The sequence below is a fragment of the Brachycentrus maculatus genome, unplaced genomic scaffold, assembly GCF_059751285.1.
Source record: "Brachycentrus maculatus isolate JH-2025_06_01 unplaced genomic scaffold, ASM5975128v1 h1tg000032l, whole genome shotgun sequence".
In the NCBI taxonomy this organism is placed as follows: Eukaryota; Metazoa; Arthropoda; class Insecta; order Trichoptera; family Brachycentridae; genus Brachycentrus; species Brachycentrus maculatus.
The window spans coordinates 1,687,872-1,711,954 of NW_028280786.1; the positions used below are offsets into that span (position 1 = coordinate 1,687,872).

The 24,083-nt window shown below is 29.6% G+C and overlaps 1 protein-coding gene across 5 annotated transcripts in view; it reads left to right on the top strand.

The window, feature by feature from the left end:
• The first annotated feature begins 279 nt into the window (after positions 1–279).
• pdm3 (POU-domain protein pdm3) overlaps positions 280–24,083 on the top strand; it is a 153,717-nt gene continuing 129,913 nt past the window's right edge. For 3 of the 5 annotated variants that reach the window (XM_088273302.1, XM_088273345.1, XM_088273326.1), the window contains exons 1-2: positions 281–1,127; positions 7,847–8,121. The gene's annotated coding sequence lies outside the window, so the exon portion shown is untranslated. Of the gene's footprint in view, positions 1,128–7,846; positions 8,122–24,083 lie in introns of all 5 variants that reach the window. The other 2 variants (XM_088273318.1, XM_088273310.1) reach the window with 2 other exon arrangements.

Here is a 24,083-nt window from a genome sequence, read left to right on the forward strand (position 1 = left end):
GCCAAGATTTCTCGTATTTTTTATTTCTTCGTACTCACCGTACGTACCGACGCTCGCTGTCTCATTCTACTCGGCGGTTATGCGGCGAGTGCATTGTGAAAACTTTTCCGACAAACTTTGCTCTGAAGAATTAATCAAAATACTACCGTAAGATCAGATAAAAATGAATATATAACAAGTGGCTTATTAGATGATTAATATTTTCTATGATTTTTACGATTTTTTATGTTTTTTTTATGTTTCTTGTACGAATCTTTTTGAAATCTGAACGCGGGTATTCTTTGTTTGCGCTCACCGAGGTACGCCTCCGAAAGACGGTTGTCCCTCTCGCACGCCATGTGACGACTTGTATTCTTCTCTACTCTGCTGTCGTCAAGCTGGCCCGAAGGCTGCTAATTCCTATCGCCGCCTCCGCTGGCATTTCAGTCGCTGTCGGTCTTCCCGGCTTTTGCCACGTGCGTGTACCCGCTCCGGAAGTGCTGAAAAAATATCTACGTAACAAACGTCAACCGGAAAAAACGCGCGAACTGAAACGCCGGATTCAAAATTGAAAAATATTATCCAAACAATATCAGTTATTTTACGAAATATTACGAAATCGACGTGAATATTGTTTTTGTAATAATTATGGTTTAATTACCGACAATTAAGTGCATCTATACCTTGACTGCTGTGTATGATTCATTATGAAATATTAACGAGTAATAAGAATTAAGACCAAAGTGACTGTGAAAAAACACAACCTTGAACAGTATTATTTGATTTGAGTGTTAATTGGATATTTGATTGTAATACCAAATATCATTGTTGAGAGTGTCGGGAAGGATTTAGTGAAAATAAACGGTTGCCAATTTAATGGTTACATTTAGTGCCTGTGTCGCGAAACGAGATCAGAAGTTGTGTGACGCAGTGGCTAGAATTGTCCGACGTTAATGACTGCTAACTTAAATTAGTGTTTGACATTCGCCCTAATTATCCTGGCGTTATTACTCTGCGCTTAAAACATTCTCGAGTAATATTTCTCTGAACAGCGTGTACCTCTCTGGAATCATCAAACTACAAAATCAATCAAATTCTGGGGAATAAATCGTTCATCATATCGTCCCAATCACCACTAGTGATTTTATGTAAGTTTTATTTATGCATAATTTTATTATTTACCTATGCATTATTTGCAATTTTTTTTTATTTGAGTGGTGATCACATATGCACGAATAATTTGGTTCTAATCCCAACAGGCTCAAAAACATAAATATTTATTAATTCTTATAAATAATTATATTGCCTTTTTATTTTAATCTAAGTTTTCCTTAGTAAATACAAGTATGTCTCAAAACTTAATGTGACACGTGTTTTAATACATTCTTCATTATTTTTACGACAAAATGACTGCCGAAACAATTAATTATATAATAATTGTATTATTTCATTTTGCATTTTTCTATTCCTTAATTTACAGAGCGGTCTGGGCTCTATAGAATCATACAAGAATAATTAGGTTCAATTCCCAACAAAAATATAAACTATTAATTATCGCCTATTATATCGTCTTCAGTAATTTACGATTAAGATAACGCCAGCGTATATAATTCAGAACCCTATGCATCTACAGTTATTGAGAAGAAATATGCTTTGAAATGGTATTAAACCTATCGATTTTAAATATTATATTCAGATAAAAAAAACAGGAAAAATAAGAATTGATACTGTTTTATTATGCATTTAATAAATCATTTATTTACTCAATAAATATGTTACGCAATTGATAAAGAAATGACATAATGTATTAAGAACTTTTAAAGTATATTTTTTTGTTAGCAAGTATTTTGCAACAATAATTTGTATTGATTTTCCAAGTGACAAAAACATCCTGTTAGTCTTGTACCCACAACGTGGGTACCGTTTTTTGATATTTAAATATGAACTAAATATTTCAAAACTGTATGCAATAATTATTGCAACGTGCTGAAAACGGTGCGCAATATCTTGGCGCAAGTAGGCGGGGCTTAAGAAGTTGTTATTTGAAGATTTTTCTTAGCGAAATGTTGATGAAATTTTATGAAAATTGGTATTATATCATTTTTATGTTTGAATATTTATAATGCAGCTGGTCTTATATTCTTAGGCTTTTACGAGTACGGATATACAACGTCAAGTGCCAAAGCCTTTGAGAGAACGAATGGAATATATATATATATATATATATATATATATATATATATATATATATATATATATATATATATAAATATATATATATGTTTATAAATATATATATATATATATATATATATATATATATATATATATATATATATATATATATATATATATATATATATATAAACATAAATATATATATATATATATATATATACAAATATATAAATATATATATATATATATATATATATATATATATATATATATATATATATATATATATATATATATATATATATATATATATATATATATATATATATATATATATATATATATATATATACATATATATATATATATATATATATATACATTTTTATATATATATATATATATATATATATATATATATATATATATATATATATACATATATTTATATGTATCCGAAGCCCAGCGCAGAACATCTCTCTTTGATTTATTAAACGATCAAGATAACATTGTTTATAAACAATTTAGTGCCCTATGCACTATTGGAAGGTTTTTAAAATTATTTAAACCATTGTACTTTCACGGGTTAGTTTAAAATGGAGACATAATAAATTTATACTTTAATGTCTTTCATTTCTAAAATAATTTGTTACTACAAGTGTACTACAAGGATTTGAATTAATTCTCACCAACCAGTGAGAATTAATTCAAATCCTTTGAGGAGAAAAGGGATAGTAAATAAACTATCGATTTATTTACGTGACCAATAGGGATAACAATAAAAAAAATATATTTATAATTTTTTATGTGTTTTGGTGATACTTTTGTGGCATATTTTTTAAACTGCATAAAATACACAATACTCGAGCTTTGTTTTTTTAACCCCTTTTTTATTGGTACTATTTTTCTAATCGGTTTCGATAAACACCTTATCTTCTTCAGAGATGGAAAGATATTAAATACAATGTTTGAGTTTAATTTATTTTATTAAAAAATATAAAATAAAATAAAAATAATAAAAAAAGAGATACTGAATACAAAAAGATAATATTAACGTAATTTCGTAAAATTATTATAATTTCAACACTATCAGTTTGAGACATACAAAAATAAACCGGTTTTTAGAACGGTCGTTACCGTATTGTAGTTGCCAATTGTCTAATTTGCAATTACACGCATTATTTGTGTAATTAAGTAGGTATATGTTTATGTAATTAAGTATCTACTTATATGCACACAAACATGTTATGAGCAAAATCATTGGAAACAAAGAGGTCATAAGAATGGTTATTATGAGCGAAGGATCTCATAATAATATGTTAATATTCTATAGATAGTTAGTATAGAGTTCTATAATTTAAAACGGGTGAGAAAGGTTAAAATTTAAATTATTTGTAGTACTGCAAAAGTCACATTCGGAGGCTGTGATAATAATAATAATTAATTCCGTAAAATGGAAATAGAACCTTTGTCATAGAATCATGCAAGTGTAACGACTTAAAAATAGCATTTTTGTCTTTTCTGACATCCGGGATCTGTATTGGAATTTTTCGGCCACACTATATCGGATTACGTATGTGTTATCTTGATCGTTTATTTTATACTGGCGGGGTAATTAGTTCTTCATTTTAGGAAACAAAATATCAAAAATGATATTATAAAACACTTTGATTATACGAGTAAATGGCGAATCTATCGAGAATCGAACCCTGGAACGCAACCATGTTAATAAAATGTGCTGAACTATTACATGAGGTGATGAATTACTATTTTAAATAAGGGGCTCCAAGACTGTCAATAAAATTGACCGTAAGCACGTCACTCAAAATTAATATCATTCTAAGTTAGTGAGAAATCAGAAATTCCATTCACCTTAATTCGTTTATAAATAATAAATTAGTAGCATAAAAGAGATCACCATCGGTAGCGTAAAAGATAATAAATTAAAATATACATTTTAAGAATTTTTGTACTTATTGTGTGGTATTGCCGTTTGAAAATAATGCCATATTTTTAAAAAATTAGCTTTTGTTTTTCTGTTAAAAAATGATTATATTTTATATACATGCAAATTTTTCTTCTCATTTGGATTTAACCCCAAAGGATTTACTATCAATCGATTCGGTTCAATCAAAAGTAAATGGTGAATGTTACATAGTGTATAAAACGATCACTTAAACTAGACAATGACAGGTATAAAAACCTTAAAAATGCACATATTTATTTATTGTAACTTCTCTTTTGAGACGTGCATAATATTTCTAAAATAAATTCTTGGTTATTTGAGTCAGAGTTTGAATTTATTTAATCACTAAAAACTTATATTAACATTATTTGAAATTGAACCTCGAACGTATTTTTTAAAATATTTTCTTCATCGTCATTGATATTAATGAGCTAATTATTGTCCTTGTGAAGGTCTTAAGACAAATGGCCGCCGTCATCGTGGCTTTGCAAATAATTATCATTTTTACTTAATTGCAAACGAGGGTAAGTAATTAATCTGTTTGTGTCTCTTACTGTTTCGTTTTCATGTTTTTAAATATTCTTGGAATAATGAATCACGGGTTTGTCGTTGAAATTTCAATAAATAATTAATTTAAATAAATATTATTACATAACCATATATTCGTACAATCTATAGTGTTATTTATAGAAATGTAATTAAATTGATGAAATAATTAAAAAGTACTATTTTAAGAAAGGAACAACTCATAAAGCTTCCATTTTAAAAAGCTTGTCTGCAGGTAGGATAGTAAGGATAGGGAAGGTTAATATGAAAAATACATCACAAATACTCAGATCAATTCAAAATAAATCTTTCTTGAATTCCTTTTGCAATTGGCCGGAATCGAACCCGCAACGCCAGTTTCCCAGTTGAGCGTCTTCCCAACTACGCCACGGCGCCTGTCTATTATTTAAAGACTTTCTGTTAGTTTTCTTATAAAGGGACTAAAATTTTCATCTACTTGAATGTTACACAAGTATGTACGAGTAAGTGTATGTATCCTCCTTTTTCTACCAAGGATTTTTCCTCATATCTCATAATACTCTTTATTTCGAGAACCTACACTTTGCCATTTCGCTCATTCCTTTCAAGAACGTCATAAAACAAAAATCGTCAATTTTCAGTTGTGCATGTTTTCGGGATGCCAGGAAAATGTACTACATCCCAGCAAAAGCAGCATATTTTTAACTTAATATTTAACCGGTACAGGGCAGAAAGTGTTGTTTTTGCATTTTGAAGAAATCGTATTGTTTAATTATTTTTTTTAAATATACTTAATATTTTTTAAATGGAGAAAAAACATTCAGATTGTACCTAAAAAAATTGTTGCACGGTAAAAAGTTCAATAAGTGGCTTGATATATTTTTTTCAATACATTTCATTATATTTTTAAACTTTAAAAACGATCTCCTGAAAAAATAATATCTATTATATCTATATATAATGTAAACCATTATTTATATTCCACTTTCGAAGTAGAAAAGTATAATAAGTTTTTGCTGTGATTTTGTTAAGCATGTTATACGTAAAATATGGTTGGATTGATTTTAATAAACTTTATTAAGTGATTCGACAGTCACTTTGTGATAAAATCCATCAATTTTTAATTTAAGTTATGCTTGGTTAATGCCACTTTTCCATAAAATCTATTGTGTTTCACGTGTTTCGCATCATTTTCAAACACAGTGTTTAAGAATGACGCGAAACACGTGTCGCATATATATGTATATTGCGTGTATATATTTTTAAAATAATGGTATATACCAAGTAAAATAACTTTTTTTCTATTAACTATTTTAAATAATAATAATTAAAAAAAAACATTTGAAAAATGCATTTAAACTTAGTCAATCCTAATACAGTATAAAAAAATAATAATTTAATTTTTGTAGGCATTATTGTATCATTCTAAAAATAACTTAACGAAATGGCAATAATTGTAGAGAAATTCTGTTGATTTTGCTCTTAAAAAGCCGGAATTACAAGGCGGGCACTAAACTATATGAAAAGACAAACCGATTTTTCCCCTTGAAGTGTAAGTCCAAAGAAAATTTAATTTACTACGCCTCGATTATCAATTCCGAAAACAAGTATTTTGAACAGAGCAGTAAGTAAGATAAAACGTAAAACAATCCTTGTTTAATAATTTTCGTACGTGCTTATAACAATTTCCCTCCTTGCTAATAATTTCCATCCCTGCTAATAATTTCCATCCCTGCTAATAATTTCCCACCATGCTCTGCCCGTGGGAAAGTTTGCCAACAAACTTTTACACTTCACGTCGCCTCTGACGGGAAACTGGTCGGAAACTTTAACCCGTGAATTTTTCAACTTGTTTGTAAAGTCTAATTCGTTAATATAAAGAGCACCATCGTCGTGGTTTCGTTGGAGATAAAAAACCAGCCGGGTAATAGAGTTATTTTGTCACTTCATTTTCGTGGTTCGCAAACCGCGTGAGATAATTTAATGTCTTCTGGACTTTAAGGTGTAAAATACGTTGACCATGCTGAAAATATTAGCCGAGCTTTAAATATCAGAATTATAGGTATCTCAGCTTGAGGTGAATCATTTATTGTTTTTACACGACAAAAGGTGGAAGTCTGAGGATCCCAGGGCTTACGATCTGGAATTTGGCTGCTTAAAGTTGTTATTTTATACGCTCATTACGAAAATAATCTAACAACATACAACACTCAAAAGTGATCTCTTAAGTCGGCCAAATTCCTGGTCGAAAACCCTAGGACACTCAGACAAACAAACTTTCTTCCTTTGAATACAATATATGCTTTATCTCAAATCGAAACATCTATAATACAAAGATTTAAAGCTTGTTTAATATTTTCAGAGCGGTAGACGTATTTTACACTATTTCACCCATTATTGATCACTTATATTGCATTAATTTTTGGAAGAAAAAATACACTGTTGTTAGATTCTATACGTATGTTTCTTATTATTTGATAAATTTAGAAATTTGATATTATTTTTTGACATCTCATCAAAGATGAAGAAGAATATGGAAGTCTGGGCATTTACGGGCCTGACGACCGTCATAAGCTGGTTTAAGTGATCACTTTACACACGTGTAACATTCACCAATTCTACCCATTATTGACAACCACAATACTCAAATTCTTGGAAGTTCTATATATATGAACCAAGTTTCTAAATAATATATATATATATATATATATATATATATATATATATATATATATATATATATATATATATATATATATATATATATATATATGTATATATATATATAAATATACATATATATATATATATATATATATATATATATATGTATATATTTTATATATATATATATATATATATATATATGTATATATTTTTATATATATATATATATATATATATATATATATATATATATATATATATATATATATATATATATATATATATATATATATATATATATATATATATATATATATATATATATATATATAAGGTATAAATAAAATAAGCTCGTATAATTGGATGAATCCAAACATTCAAACCGACAACATTTTTAAACATGATCCTTGCAATAATTCTGGTAGAACTAGAATGAAACAAATTAGCAAAAGTCACGTGTGATTAATAATTAAAACATCAAAACTAAAGCGACCACACTCTGAAAATAACTCTAATTTTTTTTTGTTACAGATGACCGCAAACGATGACTTCACGAAGCGATAAAAACAATTAGTTAACCGGACTCTTGGAGATCAGACGATACCCGCCCATAAAAATACTTGGGAAGGAAAAAAAGTTACGAAACAGCCTGGAAGCCGATGCTGTAGGAGAGATTGAATTAGGAGAGCGGAACGCCGATTGAATCGGATTTTTTCCACAAGTGTGACCTAAAGGCAGCAAGCTGTTTTACCCTCATTTCAAAACGGCAGCCCTCCACAGAGATCTGCTTTTCGCCAACACTTCGGGTGAGTTAATTGAATTATCGTGTGTGTTTATACATTTACTTATTTCAAAGGATTTTCATCAGAAGATGTTTTAAAAATGATTGTAGCCTGATATCTTCAAACATACGCTAGATATCTAACGTTGGCAGTGCACAACGGAGTCCTGGTTCCAACTCTAATGTATGGAAGTGAAACATAGAGTTGGCAAAAGAAGGATGAAAGTAGACTGAATGCAGTCAAAATGCGATCTCTCAGAAGAATGTGCGACAAAACGATGTATGATAGATGTGCGAATAGTGAAATAAGAAAGGAATGCAAAGCTGAGATAAACATTATCGATAAAATTAAGAAAGGTGTGTTGAGATGGTTTGGACATGTAGAACAAATGAGTGAGGAAAGAACGGTAAAACAAATTTATGAGGCGAATGTAAGTAGAAAAAAGAGCAGAGGAAGACCGAGAAAAACATGGCACGATCAGGTATGCCAAATACTTGAAAGTGGTCAGGTTAGGAGTCGTAACAATCGGCGGGTATGTATGAGGAGATGCATGAACGTGGAAGAGGCGAAGAATGTTTGCAAAGACAGAGTGGTGTGGCATTCTATTCTCTCTGCTTACCCCTGCGGAGAGCGGCGTGATGGTTAGTTAGTTAGTTAGTTAGTATATTTGTTTTTTTTTTTTACCATGTCATATTTGCTTTGTACTATAAACAATTCATTTAAAGAATTAATATTTTGACATACCGCTCACTCCTTTCAACAACGTCATATACCAAAAATCGTCAATTTTCAGTAGTGCATGTTTTCGGAATGTCCAGAAAATGTTCTATATCCCAGCAAAAGGGACATATTTTTAACTTAGTATGTATCCGCTACAGGACAGAAAATGTTGTTGTTGCATTTTGAAGAAATGGTATTGTTTAATTATTTTTTAAATATTTTACAGGTTTTTTCTAAAAAGATCTATTGCACAGTAAAAAGTTCAATAAATAGCTTGATATTTTATTTTTAAAACATTTCTTTATATTTTTAAACATTAAAAACAATCTCCTGAAAAATCAAGTTTTTTGATAAGTATATGACGTTGGTGAAAGGAGTGAGCGATATGTACCACACATTTACTGCCTAGAGATTTGGAAAGAGTATTTTAGCTAGAACGCTTTTGGGAGGTGAAAAGCCTTAACAGTCTTTTTAAAAGTCCTTAAATACTTTAAATATAATATTTGAATGCTAAAAAACAACATTTTGATATGTTGTATAAGAAATATTAGATGAGATGAGGATGATGTAAATCTCAGAACTCCCCTAGTTGAACGAAGGTAAAAAGCCTTGTAGGTGAAAAGCCTTTAAAAAATAATGTCTATTTAAAAGCCCTTAAATACTTGAAATACAATATTTTTTATACTAAAAAACAATATTCAGATATTTTGTGTAAAACGTAATAGAACATTTTTGGGAAGGAAAAACCATAAAAAATACCATTTTAAGTCATTGAATACTGTACCTTAAGTAAATTTAATATAATAATTTTTATACTTAAAAGTAATATTTAGATATGTTGTGTAACACGAAATGGATGAGATGACGTAAATCTCAGACCTGCCCTCGTTGTGAAATCCTGTGTAAAATCCTGACAAGGACATTTTTTTTATTTCACATTTTGGAGGTGAAATGCCTTAAAAAATAATGCCTATTTTTAAGTCCTTAAAAACACAAAATAAAGTTTTTTTATTCGAAAAACCGACATTTAGATATGTTGAGTAACACGTAATAGATGATCTGAGAATGACGTAAATCGCAGACCTCCCCTAGCCGCGGAGACCGGGAGACCGGGAGTAGCGCCCGCGCCCTGCCGGCCACCGCGTCAGGTGCCGTCTGTAATTATCATTACGGGAATTCTTTCACATCATTATTATGATTGTAATAACCAGTAATATTATTTGAGTAGGTAGTCGCGGCGCGGCGCGGCTCGGCGGTACATTGTAACAAATTGCTCGGCGGGGGCCATTTATAAAAATCCAAATTACACGAACATAAATTAGTAAGAAGGAAAGAGTGAGATGTAATTATGGGGAACCGCATTAATATTTATGTCCCTAATTATAAGACCTTTTGAATAATACCTAACGAACGCTGAGTGGGCCAGGGGTCGCCCACTCGCGGTTCGTAAAGGGCGATTTATATTTACTTCAATATGCTATTCAATTCGTCAAAATAAATGTTTTATTTTTAAAGATTGTATATATTATTCGGGTAAATTGAGATAAGAATATAATACTTGAATTTTAACCGTTCTGTACCATTCACCTTGGGGATATAAAATGAAATAACAACGGTGCATTTGGCACTGATTTTTTTAATACTTAAATAAACAATTAACGTAACGTTAAACAAATTTGTGGTGCATTCGTTAAACTTTTGAACATGTTTCTTAGTTAACCCCAATCAACTAAACTTTACCTAACCTTAATAATTTCATCTAATTTAAACCTACTGACATCGAATTACTATGCATATTAATAGTGGAATCGTATAGTAATAATAATTATAATTTAATAATAATTTTCTGCAATTTAAATAACATTAAACATTCAATATGTATTTTTTATTATTTTAGAAATGAGTTTTTATTTAATTTTTTAAAATTGCTCTTACTAAAACAAAACCTTTAAGAATTTTGAAATTTAATTGGCATTATTATTTCGTTAAAAATGTTTCATATTTTTAATAGAAATTTAGTAGATTTTTTAACGTGCGTGTATTGGTTTTGGTTCAAGTTATTTTTTTTTGATCTGTGTCTGACCAGTGACCATACATATCTTGTATTTCGTAGTCATACATGAGAAAGTGACCAAGTGCATTTTTCACAAAAAACGTCATCATTGACTGTTTGACATCTTACTAGCTTAATATTGCCCTGAAAAAATCCCAAAGGATTTTAAACTTGGAAGTATAATATATTGAATTTTTAAAAATGACTAACTGCATTGATTTTTATTTTCTTGCCAAGCAAAAATGACTTAAATGGCCCTCCTGAACATTTAACGTTTTGTTAGTTAGTCACTTTCTCCTGTACGACTACGATTTATATATTTTTTGATGTGGTACCTCCTCATGTAAAAAATATGAATATAAATTTTCGGACGCACTTGATCAGGTAGGTAACATAACATAATACTTACCATATTTTAAACTTAAAAAATAAAAACAAAAATACATCAGATCATGGACATTAAAACTGTCATAGTCTCATTCCATATGGAATAATATTTTGGTGATATTTATTCCCGTACCAATGGTTTGCTGTCCCCTTCACCCGTTCGAGCTAATAAATTAAAATACGTAATTATATCAAATCCTTTTAGTACTAACACAAGCAGCAAGAAACATCTAATCGTAACACTCCAATCGCCATTCGCTCGCCGGTTTATATGCGGAGTGCGATAAGATCGTGCAATATTAATCTAGTACAATGTATCAAACGTCCCGATGGATAGAGCACTTGAAAAAACGCAACAGTAATGAACTAAGAACATTCCAATCGCAATGATCTCGGTTAAATGTATAATTATGACGATTGTATTGTTAAGAAATGATTGTAAATTATTAAGTTTTTAGTTCATTTTTGAATTGGTCGTCCATCATTAAAATCATAATACAGTGTTACCACAAAATCGCTAACTGGAATCAGCTTTTTATTCCGTGGAAAAATGGTTTCAATATACGATAAATTGGAACTTATTTTCTTTAAACCCTGGTAACTTTTAACGTAATTATTTTTTCTTAAAACACAAAAAAACTTTCTTTTCGAAATAAATATATAGTTTTGAAAAGAAAATAGTTATTGAAAGGTAAGGATTTAATAAAAAATAAAAATGATTTTTCTAATACATATTTCAAAAAACATTAAACAAAAAATCCAGTTTATATTCTTAAAAAATGGGCGTGAGAAGACGTGCGGCTTCAAACGCTACATGATGCTTACTGAATGCTGTGATTGCGAGAAAGGTCTCAAATATAATAAGTAGTATTTTTTGCTTAGCATAATAAATTATTTGTAATGTCAGATTTTTTTAAATACACATTTACTATTCCCGTTTCACAATCTCACATATTTTCCAAATACTAATTGATTCAATAGTTTTTTTTTATTTTATTTTATTTTTTATTATATTAAGTTAGTTTATTTCTAAGATATTTCGAAACATATTTCGGAAGGAGGTGGTACTGCCCCTTTGTTGACGCTGGAGAGCTATTTTTACGTGTGAACTAATTTGGAACAAATCTCTCATATATTCAAACGGAGTAAATAAATACTTCACAAAGTTCTCAACAGGTGGAGCTGCAATCAGCCATACTTCCAAACGTTTTGAAAATTATACCTAATTGTGGAACGTTCTGAGACCATTACATATGTAAAGGTTTCAATGATGTTCAATAATGGGCAGAAAGGTGAACGTTACAGAAGTGTATAAAGTGATCGCTTAATTCAGCCAAATACCAAGTCGTAAGGTCTAGAATGCTCAGACTTCCATCTTCTTTTATATAAAGTGGAACTATAGATGTTTCATATCAAGTTGAGACAAGACACCTATAAAAAATATTAAAAAGAGAAAAAAGACAGTTTAAAACGCAAATAAAAACAGAATATTTTAAATTATGCAAAATATTTAGAGATTTATGCCATTTAAGGAAAATATGTTTAAAATAAAACCGTTATGAACATAAAATAAAATAAAGTCATGTACTGTATATCATTTTGAACTCCCTATATTTTCTAGGTGAGAAAAACATGGTTGATCCCGGGTTCGATAAAAAATGTTACTTTTAATTCTAGACTTTTGGGTATTTTACAATAATTTGGATGTTTGTTTTAAGTAGTTATTATACACAACAGTCTGGATGATTTATGTATCTTAATTGGGGATTTTTTTCTTAGCAATATCGGTTACAATTTGTTCGCCAGAGGGTCAAGGGAGATACTAAACGTTGGGAATACTTGTAGATTATTTTTTATATTTAGGGTATAGTTTTTTTGGAAACATGTAAAATTCCTTCAGCTTTGAATGAAACTAGAATTGGTTTTAATATATTTTAATGATATATATTGATAAAAACATTTATATCTTTTTAACTCGTAGTTAATAGGTAGAATAAAAAAAATGCAATTTTTAAATCAATAGATTTTTATATTTTTGCATTAATGTTGTGCCACAACAATGAAACGTGGAAGTAAAGCATGGAGTTGGCAAAAGAAGGATGAAAGTAGACTGAATTCATTTGAAATGACTCAGTGCGGCAAAGCGATGGATGTACCGTAGGTGTAGGCATAAAGGATTGAACGCCACACTCGTCTGTTTTGACATAGACTCTTAGCTTCCTTCACATCCATATATCTAGTCATACATACTCTCCGATTACGTTGACTTGTGACACCACCAGATTTTAGGTTCTGATTGATCTGATCGTGCCTTTTTGGCCGTCCTCATTCTGTTCTCCCGCTCACATTCCCCACATGTACTTTCTTAGTCCTTCTCTGCATGTTATTCATTTGCTCCACATATCCTTACCACCTTAAAGAACTCTTAAAAACCTTTTCAATTATCCCTATTTCAGGATTACATTCCTTTCTTATATATTCGTTTTCAATTCTGATACAATGATTTTCTACACATTCATCTGATAGAGAGATACTTATATCTGTTCATACACATATACCTACAAAGACGGTTTTTATACTCCAAAGAGTAATATATATTTTACACATTTTTATTGTTTAATATCATTGCATTAATTTATTTAACAACTTAAAAAGAGTTTCTTATTTCATCGACAAGTGATTTCAAAGTGCATTAATCGCGCTTTTCATTTTGCACGTTAAGCTGTTAGCTCTTGTTTCGTAAAACAAACCTGTACTCCATTAAAAGGAAGTAAACGTTTAGTTCACTGCTCGGCGGCGCGGCGCCTATCAACACATCCTGTTTCATGTAATATAATCTAAATCTTTGATTTATAACTATGATTAAATATATAAAGTAATCTAAATAAAATGACCGGAACGTCGGCGATTGAATTCCAGGTCGCACCTGCATTCCATGGTACCTTTAACCGGAGGTACGGGCGCCTAGCTTCGTAGCAAAAAGTGGATATTCTCATTAAAAATAAATGATTTTCATTTTAAACTCACTATGGTTAAAATAATAAAGAAATATGATAAATTTTTAATCCTTTTTTGGGTTGATATCGAGTAAAAAAAATGTCTTCTATGTCAACAACGAACGTAGTTTGAAAATGATGCGGAATGCATCGAATCACGAGTCATAGTAGATTTTAAGAAATAGTTTTTTTTACCAAGTAATACATTTTTTTTCTCAAATTACATAAGGATTTAATCGATTTTTTTGTCACATATTGAATTTGACTGCTGGTATTTCGAATCAGATAGTATTTTAATATTTAAGATTAAACGAGAATAATTATATACTTTACACAGTTTTTAATGAATTTAAAATATTATGTTCTCAACACATATTTAAACGGGTTAATTTTTTGCTTTGAATTGTATGCAATATCTATTTAAATATAAATACAAGGTATGTTATTTATACGACAATCTTTATAATTGAATTTTTGCATCTTTACATATTTGTAATTAATTATAATCAGTACTTTTATTCCATTGCTAAGGATTGAAGTACGTCATTTTGATGAATCAGTATTCAATAAATAATAATTACGGTGTATGTTGAGGAAAAAGTTGTTTTTTCGAATTCTGTCGATGTTTAAGGTTAAAGTTATTAAAAATTACAAATATATATTTTTTAAGTTATGCGATTCGACATTTTATTTCATATTGAAATTTACATCAAAATTTTCATTTAAAAGGAATATATGTTTTTGTTTGCGGTAAAAAACTATAACTCCGTCCAATTTTATTCGTTAAATGGTTAGATAGAATATTTTTCCGAAAATATTTTAATATCAATGTCTTGTATTCAGCATAATTAATCATTGTTCTCTGGGATAATTGTTAAGTATACGGTCACGAATGTGTAGAAGTTATAAAAGTTATTTCCCAATGCAAAAATAGTTCAGCCATCACTTATTCAGTGTGATATAGTAGATTAACCAGAACAATCAGATAAAAAAGCACGATATTAGGATGAATAACCTTTTATATAATAATAATGCATTATTAGCGATTGTATCATAATATTATATATGTAATAATATGCATTATGGTGCATTTAACGGGTCGGTTGTATAAAGTGCGTAATGATTTCCTTTTGTGGAGTGCTGACCAATAATATATAATGACCGTCATTTTACTGGTCTTCGGCACCCAAACATGGGTCAGGCTCACCTTAATAGACCATGTGTTTCTACTAAACTTGATTGATAGCCTAATGATATAATATGGAATATTTTTAATTAAATCATTAACACTCATAAAACAGTATTAAAAAATAAAGTTTTCGGTGTAATATTTTTATGGGTTGTACTCTCAATTATACAAATTTGCAGTGTCAGCACGCAATTTTTTTAAAAAATATATTGGAATCAGACGAATAAATTTTTTTTATGATTTTTTAAACTTATTTCCTTTCAATAAATCTTTTCTTTTCAAAACTATATATTTATTTCAAAGAAAAACTGTATTTTTCAATACAAAAACGGTGTTTTAAGCAAAAAATGTGAATTGCATTAAATGTCATCTGGGTTTCAAGAAAAATAAGTTGCGGGCTATGGATTATCCCAATCTAATGCGTTTATTTTGTTAGATTTCGTTTTTTATTATTATTTGGAATACAAATAATGAAAACTACTTAAATCTATTTTTATTTTAATTGTTGCTAGATATTTTTATTTTTAAAGCATCAAACTACTGTTTTCTTAATAAAAGTATGAAGTAGTATGTAACTATAATACCCGATCGCATATAACTACCGCTGTACCTTCATAATATTACATTTTTTTGTGCCTGTGAGCGTCCCAGATATAGAATGAGAAATCACAGAAAAAATATCCAATTATAATATGTTTGAATAAAGACCATAAAAAATATTATTATGATTCACCCCAGTACGGTTTATGATGAAATTAAATCTGAAATTTATTCCCAGCATACACTTAATAAAACGAAGTAATTATAAACAACAAGAAATTAATTTACGTTAGTGTAGAATAAACATAAAATAAGGTACGTAGAGATTATACATAAAAATGAACTTGAGAACTTACGCTTTGTGTTAACACTCCGTAGTACAGTAGTTTATTAACTAAAAAAACATACGAAGGTCACATACATAATATTCCCGATGAGTAATTTCCATTACTCATTTTAGGACATGGGATTAAGGTTAATAAGGCTTAAACAAAAATAAGTAACAAATAAGAAACCAAGGGGCAAAATTAGAAATATAAAGCAATTAAAGGTACAGTTCATAGGCACGTAAAAACATATGGTAAGAAGCATGTTTAAAGGAAACAAATGAACACTATCGCTCTCTCCTTTCAACAACGTCATAAATCAAAAAACTAGATTTTTCAAGAGATCGTTTTTGAAGTTTAAAAATATAATAAAATGTATTAAAAATAAATATCAAGCCAATTATTCAACATTTTACTGGGCAACAGATCTTTTTAGGTAGAACCTGAATGTTTTTTCTCCATTTGAAAAATATTTAGGATATAAAAAAAATTAACAATACCTTTTCTTCAAAATGCAAAAACAACACTTTCTACCATGCATCGGGTAAATAATAAGTTAAAAATATGCCGCTTTTGCTGGGATATAGTACATTTTCTGGGCATTCCGAAAACATGCACAACTAAAAATTGACGATTTTTTTATGTATGACGTTGTTAAAATGAGTAAACGATATGTATACCTAATCACTAACACAAATATTAGTCAGTAAACCCAAAAAATGTTACAATTATTTCTAAAATAATGAATGTTTTTCATTTTGTTATTTATTCCAGTTTTATTCTTATGTCGTATTTTTACGGATGCTTAGTAGTAGCCAACTTCTCTCGAAGGATAGTTTAATTATATAGGGTTTAAATTGACATCCCAATTTATTTATTTTTCTATCGAAAATGATTAGTTTTTTATTTTTTTTTATTTTTTTTTATTTTTTATTTTTTTTAAACCCTTATCCGCACCCCAATGGTGCATAGGGCACTACGTCATATAAACGCAGTGTTATCTTGATCATTTACACATGAAGGAAAGGTGATCAGCGCTCCGCTTCAGGTACCAGTCCAGGGTAGTATTGAATAAATATGACAGTGAAAAAATCACTTATATTTATTTTACCCTCCTTGGGAATCGAACCCGGGACCTCTAGAACGGTAGCCGAGCGTGCTGACCATTACACTACGGAGGCAGACGAAATGATTAGTTACAAATAAATAAATAAATCCTTCAGCAAAATAAAGCCTTATATCAATTTGAAAATTACAGAAGGAAACATAATATTATAACAATTACCGCGAGTTGTTTTGTTTCGAAACGTGTTCTGATTTCAAGTTCTTACCATACTCTGATAATTTGTTGTCAAACCAGGAAATAATTCGCGAACAAACCTACATTTATAAGTTATATTCCACAAGTGTTTTGTACTATTTAAATAAACAATAGTAAATATGGTATATTAAATGATTAAATAATTAATTTATAATTCGTCATTACGTAGTAAAATGCATTTGCTTATCAGTCTACTTTGTAATAATTGCAAGACACAAATAATCATTATTATAATGTGCTTGTTGCATTATGTTAGTTAAATCGCGTTCATGTAGCTACTGGGCATAGTGGTTTTATAATATGTAATTAAAATCTTATCATGTTTACCTATACATATTTCTACTGATATAACAAGATAAATTAACTCTTAGTCGAACAAAACTAATTGTGTTTACTGTTCATTTTAATGTCGTGGAATTGACCATTATACTAGATCTTATGACAACACAAATACTTGCGTAATGTGCTTATTATTATAATATATAATATTGTACTTATCCCAAAATCTTTCATTATGACCATCTACATGACAAACAGTTCTTAAGTTATAAGTTATTATTTTATCTTCATAAATGACAAAACTCAATTTTTAAATTACATTATTTTTGAAATTTAAACATAGATGAAGCAGAGTATGGAAGTCTGGGCACTTATAGAGCTTATGATCGTCATAGGGTGGTTCAAATCACTTTACACATGTGTAACATTCACCAATTCTACCCATGACAACCACACTGCTCAAATTCTTGAAACTTCTAGATATATTAATCAAACTCGAAGCACAGTGTGCGAGAATTTGACAGAGACATCTATGTTGGGATGAGGAAAGCTTTTATTCACCAGAAATTTTTTCATGTGTATGTGAGGTCCGAATCCTGGATTATATTCATATACTTGAGAAACCCTAGAAAACATAATTTTGAATTTTTATTTAAAATTATCTCATAATTGGAGATTATTCAAATTTGTGAACAAGTATTTGGACACACTGAAAATGTTGTTACTTTTTAAATTAACATTTTTTTTCGGTACAAACACCACAAATTATAAATTGGGGGTAAACATATATAAGGAGATGCATTATTGTGTAAGAGTCCAAGATTTTTTGCAAACATTTGTGTGGCATTCTATTCTCTCTGCCTTAGTTAGCTAGAATGTAACTTAATACGACTCAATTATAATAAGCGTATTCGCATAATGGATCGCCAATAAAAATCACCGATAGTTGATTAAATTACCCAATTAATAAATATTCTTATAAACCGCATTTTTAATGCCATCGACTTTCAAATGTGATAATTATTAAAACAGAATAAGCTGGCATCAATTGGCGAGGCGATTAACGCAAATTGGCCCGTAAACGTTACAAAATTCCAAAAGTGTAATACCGCAAAATGGGAAATTCTCATTTACGGGTAATGTTAACAAATCCGCTAATACTAGGTTTGACTCATTACCAAACACGGTTTTGACTAATTTCATTATAACGCCAAAACGCTAGTCCCTGCATAGTTATTTACGACCGTTTGATGATTTCACCGGCTACTCCGCAAATATTGTCCTACAGTAAAGCCTCCTTTAACGTTGATATAGATACCGTGCTATCGGTGGAAACGTTATAGGAGGTAAATGTTCAAATTGTATTTTTACTTATTATTTTTTTTACAAAAATGTTAATAATATTAGTATATTAGTATATACTCACCGAAAATTGTATTTTTACAATTTTAAGAAAAGTGTATTTTTACATTTAAACCAGCAGAAATGACTAATATAAGTGATTATTAAATTAAAATACGATTTTATATTATTTGATTTGATTTTTTACATATCAATTACATAAAGACATTTATATTAATAACATAAAAAGTTATTTGTACCATTCATGTTTTAAAAAAATCACATTTGTGATTTAATACAAATACCTGACAGAAGGAGGAAAAAAAGATAAAAAGGACAAGCTCAAGTCCAAGACAAATTATGCGAAAATAGGGACACACCACAATATGAATATCGACTTACTATATAATTTAAAGACATTTATGTAATTTTAAAACATTTTTCCTATAACGTTCGCTTTGGTAACGCAGTCCTTATCTCAACGTTATAGGGAGGTTTACTGTACTTATGTTCTGATTTAGTTCTGCTAACACGGAAAGTGAGAGTGATCTGATAAATTAACGCATTATTAAATTTGGTTAACATGCCTTGATCGGGTGATAGATCCGGCTTTCAACATTTTCACACGGTTTAATTCATTTGTATTTATTACTTTAGATTACAAAAAACGTGGATTTATGATCTTCAATTGTTAAATTCGTGTAATTCAATTTTTTAATACTTGATTGGACTTATTTATTGATTCGGTATAAATTTTGTGAAATTATATTATGATTTAAATAAAACATTCGCTTTGTTCTCGAAACTAGTCGTTTTTACATAAATAAACTTAAAAGTGGTCTTATAAAAGTGTTTTCTTTTTTGTTTTTAAGTAATCAATCGTCGATTGAGAAAATTATTGCCTTTACTTAATCGACCAATTGATGCACTAAAGAGTTATTTGTTTTATAAAAATAGCTCGAGGGAGCTTTACTAATTGGAGAAACCTCGGATTTGTGAACAAGTTTTTGGACACACTCAAAATGTTGTGAATAAAATTAAGTTAAATTTAAAACAGCACAAAATAAAAAATCATATTTTAAAGGATTTTTTAGTGTTTTTTAAAAGCTTTTCCAATCATAGATGGCTCGAGTAAACTCACATGTTTATTGTTATGAGATTAATAATATATGTAGAAGTTCCAAAAATTTTAGTAGTGAGGTTGTCAATCATGAGTAGAATGGTGAATGTTGCACGAGTGTAAAGTAATCACTTAACCAGCCTATGATAGATCATAAACCCTGTAAATACCCAAACATCCATATTCATCCTCATCTTTTTTGAGAAGTAAAAATGTCATACTGAATAAGTGTTTTTAAATCACCGGTATCCTAACTCTGAAACGAAATAATTGTGTTTAATAAATATTAATTCAAGTTTTACTTAGTAAATATCACAATTTTTTAAAACTTGTTTCGATGCATTCCGCATTATTTTCGCAACGAAAAACGTGTCAAAATAGATTAAATAAATAGTGGTATTAAAGTAAAACTTAAATATAAAATGAATAAATTTTACATTAACATTTAAAATCAAACACCTATTTTTTGAGTTTACTAAGTTGTATTTTTTATGTGTTTGTGTTAGTAAAATACAACTTAGTAGACTCAAAAAATCTGGGTTTGATTTAAAATAAATACATAAATTAAAATGGAGTTCTACAAATTAAACGCCAAATCATTAAATAAAATATATGTTGTTTAATTTTTTTAAGTTTTGAGGAAATGATATCCTTAAAAAAATCTCCCTTAATATAATATTTTGTAAAAAATAAGCTAGACATTTGAAAAAAGTGGATTTTTTAAATTCACCTAATAATACTGACGTATACTCCCACTTAAAAAAACTGCACACCTCATAAAAACAAAGAACCGTTCACTTGATTCCGAACCGCTTACTAGGAGCCGAGTTTAACAGGCAGATACATTTCATTGAACGAAACCCGCAAACCCGCACGCCTCGTAGCCTCAAAGATATTCACTGAAAATCCTGACCTAGCCAACATAGTGGATTCCGGAAAAGGTGAAAGGCGAAAAAGCCGTAGAACGAAACGGGCTGATCTTCGTCTCTCTCCTACGCGTCGTAGACTTGAAGCCGTAGGTGAATTTGTACCATGAAGGTTGTATTATCGGGGGGGTGGGGGTAGCAGCTGTTCCAACTTGGGGGTCAAGGCCCCTTGCTTTTATACTTGTTGGGTTTTTATCTTTAGATTGCCGCTAGGGGTGGATCGTCCCGTTTTCTCTCTTTTCGCAGGCGCGGATTTGCGAGGGATTATTGAAATTTTATTTGCTTAATGTTCGCGTACTGCTCAACCGAAAACGTTTTCTGTTACGCAAGTATTATGTAGTAGGTGTTTTAGGATAAATAATTTAAAATGACACTCTTCTTATCATTCATCGTTAAAAAAATATTTTTGTATAAATGTCAAATCGTGATAATTTCATTTTAATGGCCTGATGGTGGAATATTATTCCGAAACCGGTAGTCACGAATAAGTGTTATAAAAGTGGTATTACACAAAGTAAACGATGAATGATAAGGAGAGTGTTGCATTACAATAATTAATAATGATTAATAATGATTTTAATATACCAAATATATTTAAAATGAAGTTTATACATAAAATAAATTTTTTAGATCGCTTAGTATTAACACGATATATAGTATTAACACTTATATCTATTATTCAAATTTAACCGTTTAAAAATAATGTTTATTTCCCCTTGTTTATTGCACCCTCCGATTTATAAGTTCTACATTGTAGTATACCAACGTTATCTTGATTATAAATTACACCAAGATAAGGAGATCATTATTGCATATTTTTAATCAAGTGTTTTGCCCGTTCCGCTAGACATTGATGATCACATAGGCCTCCCTATCTTGTACCATATGGAATATACGTAGATCCTTAACTTCTTCAACCTTATTTAAGTTGCGAACATTTCGAAATCTGGAGTTTCGGCTTTTTGGCAACCATAATTGGCAACATAATAATAATTTTTATTCCAGATTGACAAAGCGGTAGGTGCAATACTAAGTCAATACCCAAATTTCCATATTCTTCTTCATCTTTGATGAGATGTCAAAAACAATACTAAGTCAGTCATATTTTGTTAACAACTACAAAGTATAACATATTACAGTAAAAATAAAGAATAACGAAAATATTGTAAATAATATTTTTAAAAAATCAGGATAGATGATGTTATAAGATCAGATCTACATGTCTAATACACGATATTTGTGCTTCACACGCAGTTTTATGATAAGGTCGGAGCTTTTTATTAGCCTCTTTCGTAAGTTTGTTACTCTATGTCTTATTAGCCCATCACAGTGCGGTACATGGTATATGCTCAAGCAAACCTATAGCTAACCACTCGTTCTTCAATGTCAGGGTAACTTCATGAGGGCCCTATATGTATGTATGATTGAAACATGTTTATTTTTATCTCTTGCACTTTTCTGCGTGAACTTACACTACAACTTGCCGGCGCACTGTTGTGTACATAAGACTTCTTTACAAGCATAGATCAGTAGCCAAAGCGGCGTGCCAGCATATTGTTCAAAGTATTTATTTTTATTTTTAAGGGTTTTAACTCTGCTAGAATTCAAAGTCAGGACCTTTAGTACATTAACCATCATACTTAAGGCTTATAACACTCTTGACTAAATGCATGTTTTTCTGATTAAACATTGCACGGAGACTTGATGTCTGGAAGTTAAGTAATCGAATCAATGTTTTTGAGTCGCATCCAGCCGGGGCTACCCCACGCGGCGAGTTGGCGAATTAAACTCGAATAACAAGTAAATCGCGTGACACAACAGCATTAATTGTCCCCTGTAGACTACTTACTACTTACTCCATTCACTCTCTTTCTAGTTTTAAACGAAACAGCGTATTTCAAGTGTACAATAGAACCAGAGGAGGCTAGTGGCTGAAATTGTCGGCAGTGTATTTCACTTCAAAACTACCTATATAAAAATGGTCTTGCCAAAATTTTAGTTTAAATTTTCGAGTAATAAACATGTAAAATTGGATGCATTTAATATTTTTCTGTTGTCTTAGAAACTATTTCGAAAACAATTTATTTTTAAACAAATTGTTACTTTAAACAATTAATTTCAGCAACAAAATCTATTAAACAATCTTTTCAACAAAGTCTCAATCTTCTGCATAATTATCTCTTCCTACAGATAAATCGTTATTTATAGCAATATTTACATTTCCACTAATTTTTAAATAAATATTTACTTTTGAATTGCACGAGATAGCTGCGTTAACTTGTCATAATAATATTTTTACTGTCTATAACAACATTGTATATAACTTTTATATACATTGTTTATTACAACTGTACTAATATTGTCTATATATGTATATATTTTTTTTCCATAATGCATTGCTTTCACATCACTGAAATGCTGTAATTTTCAACAGAAGGTGCTGCTATTGAGGTAAAAAACTGTTATAAAAAAGTTCATCATCTGTTACATTTTTTAATATAAAACATATGAATTCGAAAGCAAATTTGTGTCAAAATTTCAAGACATTATACAAAATTTCGGTGAATAACTTGGGGAAAACGTAAGATTTTAAGGTATTATCATACGAAAATGGCGCTGTATACATTTTTAATTGTTATTATTTGAACATATGAACTCATACATTCTCACTTATACATATAAAGACAGACGGTTAGTTAAATTTATTTTAGTTATTTATAACACTTTTATACTCTTTGCACAAAAGAGTAGCTACATAGTAATTTTATTTGCTCTAACGTGAATTATA